Raw genomic sequence first — 17,272 nt, 5'->3', positions numbered from 1 at the left:
TTTCTAATTCAATAAAAGTATCTGTTCCTCCATTCTCTCTCTAGGTTGAAATTACCCTACCTTTGTTGTCATAGTCCCAGCTAAGTGTCATAAAAACAATTTTAAAGATTGATTCATACTAACACGTGACCAATGTACCCAGCCCTGGAAGTGTAAAAACAATGTTATTAAACCATGACTTAAAGTGAAGACTAGCTATAATTTCCTTCAAAAGACATAAAATAGTACTACAGTGGAGAGACATATGAAGGTACTCTAAGGCAGCTCTGTGTAGTAAATAAACTAATTAAGCTTATTACTTTTATTTAGAAAATGATTACAGTTGTTCATGGATAATTTTAGTGAATTTTGAATTACTGTATCTTAGAATAAATATGGCCAACCAGACAACTCAGTATGTTCCTTACCCTAGAGAAGCCAAACGAAGATACCAGGTGAGAGCAATGGCCCCACAAGAGCACAATCCCTCTAGATGATAAAATTTTATGTAAGAAGAAGAATGTGCAAAACAGATACTATTGAGCAGGAAGTTCTTTCTATTTCCCCGGCAGGAACATGTCACAGCCCTGAATTATTCACCCAGTTTCTCACTTTAAGCCCCAGAAGGCACCAGCAACAAGTCTTCTAATCCCATGGAAGAAACTAACATTTTCCCTTCTATGTAGGCTTATTCCAACCACCCAAATAACACAACACACCAGAGGAGCCCTGAATAACAACATGGATTTTAAAAGCCTTCTAAGGCAAATAAGCCCCCTCCTGCTCAGAAAACAAGGCTAAACCCACTGGAAACAAGGATATTACTGAGTACTCTGTGGTCACTACACTCCTTCAACAAGTATTGACTGAGCACCTCCCATGTGCCAGACGTTATCCTAGACCCCAAGGATACAGTAGATGGATGGTAGGCAGCCTCTCAGCCCCTAGTGATCCCTACCCGCTGCTATTCGTGCTGTGTAATCCCCTCCCCTTGAGTGTAGGCTAGACCTAGTGACTCCCTTCTAATGAATAAAAATGGCAAAAGTGATTGGATGTCACTTCCAAGATTAGATTATGAAAATGCTGTGGCTTCTGTCTTGGATCCTTTCTCTCTCTCTCTCTCTCTTTCTCTCTGATCAATCACCCTGCGGAAAGCCAGCTGACACGTTGAGAGGCAGCCCGGCCCACATGAATTAGCCTGGAGGTAGATTATCCAGGTCTGCCAACAACACAGGTGTGAGCTTGAGAGCAAATCCTTCAGCCCAACCTCAGGAGAGATCTTGAGCCAGAGGCACCCAGCTACGCCACACCCAGATTCCTGACCCATAGAAACGGTAAGATAATAGATGTTTGCTGTTTTAAGCTACTAAATCTTGGGGTAAGTTGTTAAGCAATAATAGAAAACTATTACGCAATGGTTTATAACACAAACAAGGTCCTGGCCTAAGCAGAGCTTACAACTGAGTGGATAGAGACGGATGATAAACACAGACGTAGATAATATAATTTTGCATAATTTTAAATGCTAAGGATAAAGTAAAACAAAGTAATGGGATAGAGGCTGACTGCATAAACGACTGGAAAATGAGGGCCTCTCCGCAGAGACTGGAGTGAAGCTGGCCTAAGCATTCGAGGCAAAGGATATGCACTATTGCAATAAATTAAATGAAAAAGTGGATATGAGAATGCAGCAATCTTCTATTATGCCAAACATGAAAGAAATTTGCAAAAATGCAAAGCAATGCCATTCTTTTCAATAATTTTTTATTTTGAAAAAGTTAATTTTTCATTAAAAATGTTACATGTACAGTGTATTATTTTTGTTTCAAAATGAATTAATAAATAAAATTTTCTGTTTTAATTTCTAATACAGTAAATATAAACAGCTATAACTCACATAAACCAAGTCTTTTGAGGCTTCTCAACAATGTTTAAGAGCATAAACCGGTCCTGAGACCAAATTGAGTAAGAACTGCTAGTGCAGAGTATTATTGGTTGTGATAGGGAGTATAGATTTTATTCTAAAGTGAATGGGACTAAAATCCATCGAAGGATATTTAAGCAAGATGATATGACCTAATTTAAATTTTTATAAGATTATTTTGGGTTTGGTAAGGAGAATGTACTATGTGGGAGAGAAATGTGGAAATCTGTCAGTGCTTGGCAAATAATTACCCACAGATGTCTTCGTGTGGACCTGAAGAGGACAGTTCTGAAACTGAGGGTTGGATTTTTCACATTAGAAAAAGAAATCCCATGTGAAAATAACTGATATCTCTACTATGCAACTGAAGATTTCCTAGTATCATATTAATTAAAAAATATAGAAATAAACAAATCATGATTTAGAATGCATCATGGAATTTCCTTTTCACTTGTTGCTTACGCCCTGGTGGTTTGTGTCAAGCCTTAATGTTATACTCTGTGGATTTGACCTCAGCATACCATATAATTTCTAAGCAAAATAATAAAATTATACTTTGGTGACATTGTCTGCAAGATCAAACAATCAGAAAACAGGGCTACCTGCTGGCTGCATTTGGCTTTGCTTTTGCCTTTATGAAATTCATGCTTCTGTAAATTATCAGTAATAGAATTTCACCTGCCTTATAAATGGCACTTTATTTTTTCTTTGAGGAAGATTTGCCCTGAGCTAACATTCATGCCAATCTTCCTCTATTTTTTAGTATGTGGGCCACCAGCACAGCATTGCTGCTAACAGAGCAGTGTAGGTCCACGTCCGGGAACTGAACCCAGGTTGCAGAAGCAGACGGTACCAAATTTAGGCACTAGGCCACCAAGGCTGACCTATAAATAGCACTTTTTGAGATGAATAAAATATCTCCAATAGTGGTGTGCTACAGAAATAGAAAACAAACAAATCAAACAAAAAAACCTCTACTTTTTATTGTTAGGTAAAATGTGTTGGGGTTGTTTTCTGACAAATATCAACCCCTAGAAACAACAGTATCTAGTCTGAAGTTCTATAAAGTAAGAAATTCAATTAAACTGAATTACTATGGGTGCGTTAGATATCTTTACTGAGCTTTTCTGCCTACTCTAAGGAATACCCAATGCTGTCAATGACTAATAAGTTCTAGTTTGATTTTTCTCCCATAAGTAATGTTTCAGGAAATACAGGTAAAATGCTAAGAAAAACAGAAATTTTATGTCTTTCTGAATTATTTGAATTTCTGACCTTGTTCACATCCTTCTTTGTGAAACATTGAGGTAAATGCCTGCCTTGTGTAGCCTAAATACAATACCACATCTTTCTCATTACCCTCACCAATTTCCCCTACTTAACTTTAGAAATGTAAAAAAAAGAACCACAAAACAAAACAACAGAAAAACCTCCAATAATTCTATTTTTTCTGAGTAGAAAAGAAGAAGCTGGATGGCATTAAAGAATAAAATGTAACAGCACAAAGAGAAGTGAAAATCTGCTAAGGATTTGGTGTAATGTGCCTGATTTGGGTTACAGAATACTATTTTAGCCTAAATTGCTCATCCTGGCTTTCAACACTGAGAAAAGCAAGAAGAAGAAAGATCAGATTTTTTTCATTCTCTTTGGGCCTGTGTCAGGCAAGCAGCTTTAATATAGCTATTGACCAGTAGCAGAACAGAAATTATTTTCCTGTACATGTGATTATGAAATCAAGTGTGGAGTAAATGCAAACAAACCTGATATTAAAAGGTATAACTTCTAGAAAATGAAAGTGTGATTATTTTTTTAAGCACTCTTTGCAACCTAATGGAAGTTACCAGAGTGAATTTTAAATAGTATGTTTGAAATAGCACTTTATTTGCAGAAATTCATTTCATGCAAATTTTCCAAACTGTACTTAAAGTAAAGCACATCAGAGTTATTAAATTATTTGCATGATAGCTAGTACAAGGAAATCCTGGGACTCAGTTTAATTTCCTTCTACTTCTTTCCAAGCCACATCCTTTCTCTCACTCTTATCGATGAGTTCTCAAGACCCGAATGCTGATGCTCTGTAGGGTGGTAATTGCCAGACGAAGCATGAAGGTTTAAACAGAAGAGGCGTTAAGTATGCCAGGGCCAAGCTTAGTGTGACAGCTGCCAGCATCATGTGATTTTAAAAGTTCCAAAAGGCCTCACTCCGCCCCCCCCAAATTTTTGCCCATTGGCTTCTACCTCAGAGCCAGAAATTTCCATAGTTTCTACTCTTTGACCCAAGGAAGCAGAGACTTTTGCCTAAATACCAATATTATGCAGGAGAGATAGCACAGCAAGGTTTAAGCGGAAGGGAAAAGAATGTACTTACAAAAGTTGTGAGCTTGGCATATTAGTGGCAGACTGTGAGATCCAGGCTAATTCAAGTGGAAATTTCATCTACGATAAATTTGTATGGGTAAAATGACACAGGTGTAGAGTCCGTAAACTGGCACCTTGGTGAATAAGAAGCAAATCAGGGATAGTTCAGAGTTTTGCCCTGGGAGCATCTTAAAGGCTTCATGCAACCTCTTAGTTGATGAAAAAGGAGACGATCTGCTTTGCACTCAAACATTTTGAGATCAAGGCACAGAGGGAAGTGGAATTGTCCAATAGGCACATTAAGCGTCTGTAACTTAAGAGAGAAAACAGGACTGGTGATTTAAGATAAAAGAATTATCCACAGTGAGTTGGTGGAGGAGCATGAAGAGGTGACATCACCAGCAAAATAGGTTAAAGAAAGTAGAACAGTGGACATAGCTATGAAGACCAAGAGTAGGCAATGAGCTAGAAAAGGAGCAAGAGAAGGATTTGAGGGTGAAAAGGAGAAGCCAGAAGGGTGTAGATAACTAGTGGAAGGAAAGAATTCCAAGAAAAATATGTGTAGACAACAGTGTCAACTGCCAGAGAGAGGAAGCATATTAAAATGACGCTGGGTAGAGCAAGGTGGAGGGCACTGATGAACTTTCACTGCATAGGCTCAGCCAAAAAGTAGGACAGATAGGCTGTGTGTGAGAAGGAAATGGAGGCACTAGGCACAAACCACTGAGTGGCCTTTAAAGGAAGTAGAGAACCAAATGATAGCTCAAGGAAGGAGCAATGTGAAGTGAAGATTTTTCTCAAGGTAGAGGAGATCTAAAGAGAAAGTGGATATTCTCTCCTCCTGGCTCTGAAGATGTTTGTAAAAAGTGAACGTAAGCAGATAAGAACTGTTTCAACCACAGATCCTTCCAGAAAAGGAATCTGGAGAAAATTAACTCCTCATCTAAAGTAACAGATGTTGGCTTCTCCTCCAGATACATTTGTTAAGGAGTGAAGGATGTTTCTCCAAATACTTCCCACTCCATTCCACCCCATCCCACTCCCACTATGGGGACACTATTTGCTTTCTAGCAGTTTCCCACTCACAGGGTCTCAGCTCACTCCTTTTCTGCACCAGGCTGGGTGGTAAGACCCATTCCCCTCCCTGTTTTCAAATGAACCATCTACTTGCCTCTAGACCAGAGTTTCTTAACTTCTGCACTATTGTCCTGTTGAACCCATTAGTTTTTTGTTGGGGTGGTGGGAAGGGCTCCTGTGCATTGTAGGATGTTTAGTAGCATCCCCGACCTCTCCACTAGGTGTCAGTAGCATGCTCTCCTACAGTCCTAACAATGAAAAATGTCTTGCCGAATATTCTTCCAGGGGCAAAATACCTCACTCCTTCATTGAGAATCACTGCTATAGACACTTCTCTCCCCTGATCCTCCCTAAAGGCCAATACAGACACCCTCTCCCACCCCCCTCCTCCCATAATGCCTGTCTCTGAAACAAGCAAATGACACTTTTTTCTTTCCAAAAATACTTCACTGAAGGTAAAAACCAGCAAGGCTTAACAAATATAATCCTGACAAAATTCCAGTTTCAAGAATAGTAGCAATGTGGCCATGCCCCCAGATTCCAGGAAGTGTGAAGGAAGTGAGGGCTGCCATTTCCATGCCTCCTTCCTGGGCTTCCTTCTTAGCCAAGCATGAGAACTGGCTGCATCCCAGTTGTGGTGAGACTGGATGCTGGACCTATCTCCTGATTCACAGTCCTGTTGGACACAGATAGAGGTTTGCATGGCCAGCAGATCCGGTAGGTCAGCGTCTTTATTTCATTGTCTGATATTGGCCACATGGTCACCCTTTTTGCCAAAAATCGGTGTAGTTTCTCTATAGTTTGTTCTTATTCTGTGTACACACACCTCTCCTTCAAATATTCAGATTGCCCAGGTTTCAGTCCATCATTTACTGACCTTGCCTCATATTTAGAGACTAATGGTTCCAAGCCTGGGATCTTAACCGTTCCCTAGACCGTGGGTGAGGAATAGCATTTCCCATTCAATTCCAAGTCTTCCCCCTTGGCCTCAGGCGGCCCTCTGCTAACCTGCACTCACTCCTAAGTCTTCCTGGTGGTCTCCAGGGCTCTGGCCGTGTGAATCTAGCCCCCTCCCCAGTTCCTTTTTTCTCTGCACTTTTCATTTGCTTAAGACATCTTTTTATTTGAATGCTGAGCCTAGTTTGACATGTTAGACCTCCAATAAATTCTTCTCACAGTCCAAGAAACATTCTGGGTCCTTAGCTCATTTGAAGAGAAGAAATAACAGACATATCTTGAGTCCTATAAATTATTAATACATTTCTTATGGATTACACTAGCTTTGCCTACTTTTCAAAAGCCTTCCTGAGTCATCATTTATGTGCATTTCTCATCCCTCCAAGGAAGCGGTTGTTTACCAGGTTAAGCCACTCTACACTGACAGCAACACTAACTGATAATTTAGTAGACTTTGGGACACATCCCTGACCTCCTGACCAACAAAAACATTAAAAGCTCTTGCTTATAAACTAATTGTCCTTTTCTTTTTGGAAATGTATTTGCAGATCTCTTTGGAATTCTTTCTTTGAATGGCTTCATTGGTTGAAATATAAAACAATAGTGATTGATCCTATAAAAAGGAAAGAAGTATGGACTCCTATCTTCCTTATCTTTTTATCATATTGAAGATGGTTACCATTTATCAAAATCAATCTATTCCTTAGGAACACTCTCCAGTTGGCTCCCAGATCAGTCAACATGCCTGTAAATATTTTGCTTTCAGCCCTCTGCCCTCACATAGGCACCCAGAGGAACAAATGCCTATTTTTCCAACCACTTTCTGGCTAAATCATTTAGTCTTTGCTCCAAAAAATAAACAGACACTTCCCCTAAGGCTTCCATAAAAAAATCCTTTCCAAATCCTACCAATTCGGTTCTCAAACTGTATAGACTGACAAAGCCACTGACTCTAGCATTTCTCTAACTTGCTTTAAAAAAAAGAACAAAAGGCCCCAAAATGTCAATACAAGAGCCCAGGATATCCATCACTTTACCAATGACTGATAGTACACACACACAATGAGCCCAGCCCCTCCCTTGAGCCAAGACTCTTGAGAATCCAAAGAATGTACACATTGAATTGATCTACTCATGTCACGGATAAAACTGACAGAGGAGAGCCATTAGATCATTCTACTCCCTAACCTGCAAGATGAAGAATTATCGTTTACAACCATAATCTTTCCCCCATTATTGAAAACTCTATGATAAATGGACATTAACTATGTAACAGATATACCTTGAGTCCTATAAATTATTAATACATTTCTGATGGATTATACTAGCTATATTAATAAATAACATTAACTCTAACTCTTGGTTTGTATCCAAACTTTTAATTTAACTGACCTAGGAAGGTTGATTGAAATTCCGTTTGGTGTTATAATTTAAAAACAAGTGAGATGACACCTCTAAGAATACATATGCATCCACTTTTTTGAGTCATTTGAAAAGGATTATAGAAATAAATGAAATGCACAACAAAAACAGTAGAAGTGAGAACTGGTCCCTGTGGGTGTGTGGGGATTGAGAATAAGAGAGGAAGTGATAAATTGGGAAAGGAGAACAGGATGCATCTCTCTTTAGGCCACAGAAAATACCAGAGGAAACTGGGGAAGAGTGTAGGAAGGCTTTTCTCCTACTTCTTTCCTCCCACAGGAAATCACTAATACTTTCTGAGAAAAGGGATAAGCCGTCCAGTTTTTATCCATTAGTGAAACAGCAATTTCTAGACTTAAGCATATTAGAGAGTACTGTCCTTTATAATAACTCAATAAATTTCCTCTAAGAAAGAAAAGGCTTGACAGTAATCCCCATTGTTTCTAAGGTAAACCTACCCTATTTTAAATGCAACTCCAAAAATGTGACTTCTAAAGAGCAGCAAGCAGATTAATACAGAAAATTCTAAGACCCCACTAAAAACACTCCAGTGTAATGTAATCCTTATCCAGAATTAATTGAAGCAAAATGAGCAGCACATAGAAATGTATGCTTTTTAAGAAGCATTTTAAGTTTCAATGTATGACATGCCAGCCTTTCTGAGAACCTTTGATAGAAGCAGCTGAGTGGAGCTATTTGGTGTCCCCATTTCCCTCCTGGCATCCTCCTCTGAATGTCACCACTATGGGAGAAGTAGGTCCTGCTCATAACAGATCCTGGTCTAGTATCCTTAATCCAGAGAGACTCTTTAAGAGGCCAGGTCACTTTCCATGGAGGAAGAGGCTGGGGCATCTCCCTTCCACCCTCTCCTCCCCCATACAGGACCTTACTCCCTGGGCTGTCCCCAGAATTAACCTGGAAGCCTAGAGATCAGAGCAGACAGACAGGTTTTGATTTGGTAAAAATTCCCAGGATCAACCCCCAGGCTAACTTCCATCTCTAGAATTTAACCATCTACCAGGTTTCTCCTCAGTCATTTTCACTAGGTCATGATGAAAAACATTTAGATCTCTAGAATAGTCACAGCTTCTGATTCAGGGGAGGAAATAATGGCGTTAAGCATCAAAAGCTGTTTGCAGAGCTTCTGATCTCATCTGCATTCTAGTAATATATGATTCTTTACATAGTTTTGGTTTTTATAACGACTCCAGAGAACTATATAGATTCTGATCTGTTGAACCATTTGGAATTATTATACAGTCTTTTATAATTATTTAAGGATCTCTTCCTGTATTTAAAGGCGTGAAAACAATAGAGAAATTACATTGTTGACTCTCATGCAATAGCATATATCCAATACAATACCAAGCTGAAATTTGGGGATAGGAAGTGTTGGTTTACATGTGTGTGCTATAACCTGAATGAAATTACCCCTGCATAATTAAAAAGAACATCTAATTTTTGTTACCTTTCAGAATGCAAGGCTCTGGAGGATCTTTCCCTATTTCTGTTTCAGGATCTCTACTCTCCACACACTTGCTAATTTTTTCACCTTGCATTTTTTCTTGACGTATGGGAAAGGTAAGTCCTACCAGGTTAGCATTTTGGCTGCTAGAAAATTAATATCACTATGTAACATATCCATATATTTCCTGCCTGATAATTAAGATCTATATTTTTGAGATCCATGGACTCTCAATACCCCAGAAATACCATATGACATTAAATATTTCTGTGCTCTTCTTTCCCACTATTATGGGCTGAATTGTGTCCCCTCAAAATTCATATGTTGAAGTCCTAACCCCCCATACCTCAGAATGTGACCGTATTTGGAGACAGGGTCTTTGCAGTGGTAATTAAGTTAAAATGAGGTCATAAGGGTGAACTCTAATCCAATACAACTGGTATCCTTATAGGAAGAGGAAATTTGGAAACTGACAGGTACAGAGGGAACACAATGTGAAGACACAGGGAGAAGAAGACCATCCACAAGCCAAGGAGAGAGTCCTGGAACAGATCTTTTCCTGGTAACCCTCAGAAAGGAACCAATTTTGCTGACACTTTGATCTCAAACTTCAAGTCTCCAGAACTGTGAGAAAATAAATTTCTGTTGCTTAAGGCACTCAATCTGTGGTACTTTGTTATGGGAGCCCTAGTAAACTAATACACTTACCGAAGGAAGAAGAGTGTAGGAAGTTCTAAGATGCCAAAAGGACAGACTGTAAAACAGTAGGAAATGAGGAAGTTCATTAAGATGACAAGTGGGAGCCAACAGGTTACATAAGGGCACAACTGTTATGCGCTCCCCGTAAAGGAAAGGATTAATTTTAGGTCCTGCTGGAACATGGAAAAGGTGTAAATTAAAGAAAATTATCTCTCCAATCCTAGGTTTAAAGAAAAAAAAACCCATAGAACATTGAAGTATATGAAGATACAAAGTAACAAAAAGAAGTCTGCCATATTGAAAGTATAATAGGGTACTGAGCAAAAACAAGCAGTCCTAATGTTTGAATACCTAAGACAAAAAACAAAGGTGTAAGTCTTTGAAGCTGCGTAGTGGCACATTCCAGGATTCCTTCATAATGCTGAAAAAACCCTCACTAACTGACTTACTCACTGGGAAATTATAGTAAAAACAGTCCTAAGATAATTGTAGCACAGTGCAGCTTACGCTGCTAAGAAATAGATTTCAATTAAATTTATAGAATCATTGATAAATGGATTTTTCCAAATATAATTTGTAAATACCTATACATTTCCTTCTAATAAACACTGATACATAAAAGGTAACTTGATACAAGTCATTAATGAATTTTTGCCTTCTGTTTCCCCATTTATAAAATGAAAAATATGTGGGCTATAGCTACATAAATATCTGAGATACTCAGGTTGAATTTTTTATCTTCTTCGATAGGAGCCATCAGAGGTGGCACAAGCAAAGGGAATACTATATATAATAAGTGACTATTTTTTTCTCTGGTCATCCTCATTGTATTATCCTGCTCACTGGAGTGCAGAAATGTACCATCTAACGTTTCATAAAAGAGAAAGCATTTTTCTGTCTTTCACGTCATGGATAAGGTTGAATTCTCTTAATCATACATTGTGCTTTTGTCTTAAGCATCAATTCTCCCTTTGGTGTTCTATCCACGAGCCAGAATATTGGGTTGATTATTATCCTGCAAGCACACTCTTTGCCAAGGTTTACCATTATTTTTCATTAGTTTCAATTCTGGAGGGAAGAAAATACAGCCTATATAGATGATGGATGGGGTTAAGGGCCCAAGGACTAACACAATTGTATAAGAAGCTACTGCTGGGTGATATATAGACGTTTTGGAGTAAGACACGCTAAAAGTGAGGAGACAGCATGGAGCAGTTGGCAGGACAACAGGCAGCCTAAATTACATCATTCATTTAATAGGTCTAACATATGGCAGCTATTAGATCTCCAAAACAAATGTAAGACTAACCAACGCTCTCATAGAAAAGAAGCTTCCATTCTTAATGTTTTTTGTAAAAGGCCTCAGTCCAAGTTGCTGCCAATTCCAAGACAATAATTTAATATATTTCTAAATGCAATAATATTATAGACCTTGCCAAGAAATTAACAGTTTCACCTGATAACATATAAAATATTAAAGGTTCTTGTTTTAGTCTTTCACAAATTTTTAAAGGAGCTCTGTAGGAACTCAACTGGATAATTTAATGGTTTTAAGCAGCAATTAAATTTTGTAGTATATAAATCAGCTGATAATTGTTTTCAGAATGAAGGATACAAATGCTCTATATTAGAGCTGGCCTTTGCTTAAAGCAAGTGAAACATATCTTCAATTCTGTCATTTTCCAATTAATCTCATTTTTGTGTTGCAAAAAACATAGGAGAAAGCTCCAGTGATCTTTGGGGGACCTAATTTTGCTCTTGTTCTGCATGGTTTTCAAATAGTTACCCTAATCAGGAAGAAGAGAGAGAGTAAAAGAACAAGCCACAACCACTATCACTCTACTAAAATAATCATTGGAACTTTTTTTTATCATAATTAAGTAAAACCCTTCATCTAGATCCCAGCTCTTCTGGAGAGTACTCTTAAAATCTCAGGCCCTCTGTGAACACCCCAGAAGGGTAAAGGGCCTAGACTTACAGATGAATATAAAACAGCTTTGCACCAAAACTCAAACAGGAGCCCAGAAGTTAGTTCATTCCTCATTGCCTACCTCTGAATTCTATGCTTTACCCATGTCAGTCCCAGGCATGACCCAAGGAACAATGCTCCCTTGTCTCTTGAATTTAATTCCATCCAGTTTAGCCCTTTGCTTCTTTGATCTGACTTCTCCCTCCCATCCTATCTCCCTTTTACCAATTGTCTAAGGCTTTACAATGCACCCTATGGAATATCATGCTTCTGCCCAGAAATTCCAACATCTTAGCATTTTTTAAGAGTACCATTTCTCTACCATCAGTGTCCATTCACCCTTTTTCCAGATTTATTACATCAATTTTCCTCTGGGAAACCAAGTTCTTCCTCATTCTGCCCAAATGTTTATGGTGGAGTTAACTCCACTCCTGTCTCCAGGAGTATGCAAGAATTGAAGCATAATCAATCAAAGAACTATATTATACCACTTCTTCTTACCACTCACCCCCTCTTTGTGGTGATGATGAATTTAGGGATGTACGTGTAAGGCAATCAGATCCAATGGGATGCAAGAAGATGTACTAAAACTACTGACAAACACAAACTGTGTTCCATGGGGCATAACCTGGGAGGATGTAGACTTGGAGTATTGGTAGATGTATTTCCAATATGTGAAACCCAAGGAAGAAGCCACAGCGATTGATCCAGAGCCAAGAGATGGTGCGAGATCATTCTAAGACTTCCATACTGCCATTTACTTCTTACATTAGTATTTAATTATCCCAGAACTTGGATTGTATATCCCTTCAGATCAAGTTCCTAGAAGTTTCTTGGTATCTTCAACAGTGTCTAACATAGTTCTATACTTGCTCTACCAAAAGAAAGAGAACTATAATAGATGTAATAAATAATGTGTACATCTTTGCCCCACATTGCATTCACACCCCAAATTGAGATTAATCTGAGAGATGTAAAGTGCTCTTCCCTCAATGTAATTCTCATAGTGTGAGCATCTCACCACCTGAATGTGATTCCAGAATTTAAAGAAAATTTTAAAAATACAATACTGTCCCTAAACACAGGGCACCTACTTCATATGGAGCTCAACTGAAGATTTAAGAAAGTTTTAGGGTAATTTTTATGTGAATTTTTGCCATAAGTGCTAATTTCATGACCTAACCCCTGAATGATACATGATTCTCCTTTTTGTGACAGGCTAATGCAGACCATGCTCATGCTAAGTTGAGAAGAAGATTGATGTGATTTGAGGGTCTGTAGCAGGAGCTTGATATACATTTCTTGATATCATAGTGCAGAAGAAACTTGTCTATATCTCAGAGCCTGAATTCTTTGTCTCCAGAAACTCACTTGGAATGCCCAAAGTGTTGTTACTATGAAAATGATTCTGAGTTTACCTCAGTGAGAGTGACCTGTGGACCTTTGACCATCACTGATTGTTATGAGTCAATGGAGGGGGAGGGGATTGACACAGAGAGAATTCCCAATAGAAATATGAGATTGTGTAAACCTTTGTGTTCCTATAAAACTTTTTTTTTTCCTTCCTAACAAGCCTGTGTGCTTCTCTGAGCCTCATTTTGGTTTCTGCAGAGGAGAGTTGATAAGTAAGAAAACAAGAACCTGAAGGTCCCAGTACCTGGTATCAGAGTGAGACCTCAGAGAGGCATCAGGACTCAGACAGAGATTGACCTTGAGGTACATCTGAGCAGATGGGCCACTGACAGCCTCACACAGATGTCTGTGTCCTAGTATGATACACAAGCACAAAACGCTCCTACCTCCTCTAGCCTGTCATGGAAGAAGAAGCAGAGACAGCTACCTGACCAGAAGGCGACATGCAGACCACTCAATGGAAAGAATGGAAAGAATGTGGAGACCCACACGGACTGATGCCATAGGACAGGTGGGACACAGTATGGTCCAGAGAGCCCAGTGTGGGACACTTCCTGCTGCTTCATGGCCCCTGGTGGCTAGGAATATCTGAGACTGTTTTGGCCCCACTCACCAGGTCTTCCATGCAGCCACTCCTCCAGGACTACACTCAGGCACCAGGGTTTGGAGCCTCTCTCTGAGGCTTAGCGGGTTCCCCTTCTCCCCCTCCAGCCCAGAGAATCTCACCCTAATCTTGGGGGAAGCCCTTTTCTCTTCCTTCTACTTGTTCTAAAAATTTTATCCGTACTTAAAATACTCTTAGTTCCCTAAGGACTTAGGGCTTTGGAACACAACTCTGGAGAGGCTCTTTCTACACTGACACTTCCCTTCCCTGAGGTGATGAGCTCAGAGCTGACCATCTGCTCCAATGGAGAGAGGAAAGAAGTGCCAAGAGAAATAAAATAATAAATCTCAAACATATCATTTCACCATATTCTCCTCCTGAATTAAATATTTACATCCTTGCAAAGAAAATTTATCCTATATGCAGGTGTTACTCCTCACCCTCACCAAATGCCCCCTTCCAAATAGACACACACTGCAGGCTCAGATCTGGGTCCAGACCCCAGGAAGATGAGAACTGACATGCACAAAGAGGCCCCTGACTGCAGGAATATTTTCCCAAAGGTGAGAGAGCTAAGAATAGACTCTGGGTAAGTTCTTCCCCTTATAATGCTCCTTTTCTGAGATCCCCCGTGAAATTCTCCCATCTCCCATCAATAATCCCTTCACCACCTGCCCCCCAAACTCACCACTTCCACTGAGCTGAGAGGAGGGCTTGGGGGACCCACTTTACCGGTGAAGTGAAAAGCTGTCGTTGACTTAAATAGGCGGCAGGTATGTGAACAGGCTCCTCAACCTGAATCTCCACCATAACGTCTTCATTTCCCAAATCTCTTGTTACAAGACCTCCTTGGCTTGAGAGGTCTGGAGAAAGAAGGGATGGGGGTTCACTGAGCCTAGACTCTTGAAGGTAACAGAGTGGCTCTATTCTCTAGTCCTCTCAGTTTTCTCAATCACTTTCCTCCTCCCTTTATTGAGTCACCCTTAGCTCCAATGTTAGCAGCTGAGGGTTTCTTTTAAGGCAAAGTCGCCATTAAAATGCTTTTTTTCCGAGGCCAGCCCGATGGCCTAGCGGTTAAGTGCGCGTGCTCCTCTGTGGCGGCCCAGGTTTCACGGGTTCGGATCCTGGGTGCAGACATGGCACTGCTTGTCAGGCCACGTTGAGGTGGCGTCCCACATACCACAACTAGAAGGAACTGCAATTAAGATATACAACTATGTACTGGGGAAATTTGGGGAGATAAAGCAGAAAAAAAAGATTGGCAACAGTTGTTAGCTCAGGTGCAGATCTTTAAAAAGAAAAAATGCTTGTTTCCTACAAACAAGACAAAATAGGGTTGAGCTTATGCTTCACCAGAATCTTAGAAACATTCACCTTCCAATGCAGAGCAGTGCCTTCTTGAGGCTTGTTAAGGTGTCCTGTCCCCTTCCCCAGGAGAGTGTCTGACTGTGGTCCAGGCCACCACTTCCATCCACAGCACAGAAAGGGGCACCCATTTGGTTGGGCACAAGGATCCTTCTGCCTCGGAAGCCTAGGTCAGGGCATCTCAAAAGAGCTGCCATGATAAGGGCCCATCTGTGCCATCTGGAGGGCCTGAGCCGGAGCTGCTGGAATCGTTCCTTCCTCTCTAGAATCCACTCTCTAAACTCAGTCTGAGAAGGATGCCTTGAAAAGAACACCATGTGCCAGCCTCTTTAACTACTTTCCTGGTATTCATAGACCTCCAATCCATCCATAAACTTTATTAAGATTACATTTGCCCTCTCTTCCTTCTGCCCATCAGCCTCAGGTTGCCCAAATCTTTACAGTATTTTTACAGAACTCTTGTCAGCTTGATCTCACTACAGTCCACTGGTTTTCCTGATATCACTGGTGTCTTTTGAGCATCTTATCTTGTCTCTGCACGGAATCACGAGTATTGCCCCCGAAATGACTTGATCCTAATTCTGGAGTGTGTCAGCAATCTGTAGTTCAGAAATGTGCTGCATGAGGAGTCACAGCAATTCCAGACAGGTCTCCATGGGTGTTAGATACAAGTCAGCCCTCAAAGCTGATGTGCCACCAACATAACATTACTTTTCTATAATTCAGCCTAGCTTTTATTTCAAGCTCCATTTCACTGGAAAGGCAAAAATTCAATCCGTCAGTTTGGCATTTCTCCTTTCCCACTCCCCTTTCCTGGGTTGTTTCTAAGTACCCAGGATTCCACAGTGTCCTACTGTTGGTGACCTACTAAGGTATCTGATATCCTGTCTGCTCCTGTCTCATCACCACTAAGACCCCTGCCACTTCTGTCTACAGGGCCCTGATGAGTTTCTCCTCTGCTTCTGAGCTCTGATTGAGGGACCCAGGAACCCCTGTGAGGACATCTGTGGCTGGCCTGCTGAAACACACCATGTAGTAGTTCTTGTTCTGGATCTATTTCCTTCCCCATGTTTTCTCCTGGAAGGAGGGGCATAGAGCCCTATTCTCGTGGGTCTTGCAAACCTATCTGAGGTTGCACATTCTCCTGAATATTTGGAATGAAGTTTCAGAAACACTGGTCATTCTCTAGTAAGTGCTTAGTCTGAAAGATTATGTAGGGTGGCCATTTTCCACCCACGCATGGAGAAGCAAAGAAAGCTTGTGTGAAAAGAGAAAAGACTGAAGCAGATCTCCATATAGAAGCAGAGAAATAAAGAAAAAGAGCCAGAAAATTGCTAGCTTGGGTCTTAACGATTTTTCTGGTCATAGTTGTGTCCCTTGTGAAGCCAGAACAAATCTTTGCATTTGGATTCAGTGATATAAACTTGAATCTTTCTACTAAATTTTAATTTGAGTAGGTATCTATTAAAATGGATTCACATCTTACTTGTAGGTTTGATTTTTTTTTAAATTGCGGTAACATTGGTTTCTAAAATTATATAAATTTCAGGTGTACATCATTATATTTTGGTTTCTGTGTAGATTACATCATGTTCACCATCCAAGACTTACAATCCATCACCACACACACGTGCCACACACCCTTTCACTCTCCTCCCTCCCCACTTCTCCTCTGGTAACCACCAATCCAATCTCTGTTTCTATGTATTTGTTTGTCATCGTTTTTATCTTCTACTTATGAATGAGATCACATGGTATCTGACTTTGTCCCTCTGACTTATTTCATTTAGCATAATACATTCAAGGTCCATCCATGCTGTCACAAATAGCCACATTTCATCATTTCTTATGGCTGAGTAGTATTCCATTGTGTATATACACCACATCTTCTTTATCCATTTGTCCCTTGATGGGCAGCTAGGTTGCTTCCAAGCCTTGGCTATTATGAATAATGCTGCAGTGAACATAGGGGTGCATATATCTTTATGCATTTGTGTTTTCACATTCTTTGGATAAATACCCAGCAATGGAGTAGCTGGA

The 17,272-nt window shown here is 40.0% G+C and overlaps 1 long non-coding RNA gene across 1 annotated transcript; it reads left to right on the top strand.

The window, feature by feature from the left end:
- The first annotated feature begins 1,095 nt into the window (after nt 1-1,095).
- Nucleotides 1,096-9,838, top strand: LOC139075403 (uncharacterized). The gene is made up of 3 exons (XR_011525781.1): nt 1,096-1,313; nt 9,193-9,298; nt 9,634-9,838. It is a non-coding gene; the product is annotated as an uncharacterized lncRNA (long non-coding RNA).
- The last annotated feature ends 7,434 nt before the right edge of the window (nt 9,839-17,272 follow it).

The sequence above is a fragment of the Equus przewalskii genome, chromosome 13 (assembly GCF_037783145.1).
Source record: "Equus przewalskii isolate Varuska chromosome 13, EquPr2, whole genome shotgun sequence".
Taxonomy (NCBI): domain Eukaryota; kingdom Metazoa; phylum Chordata; class Mammalia; order Perissodactyla; family Equidae; genus Equus; species Equus przewalskii.
Note: the sequence above shows the minus strand (reverse complement) of the source record. Positions and strands in the feature narration are given on the sequence as shown.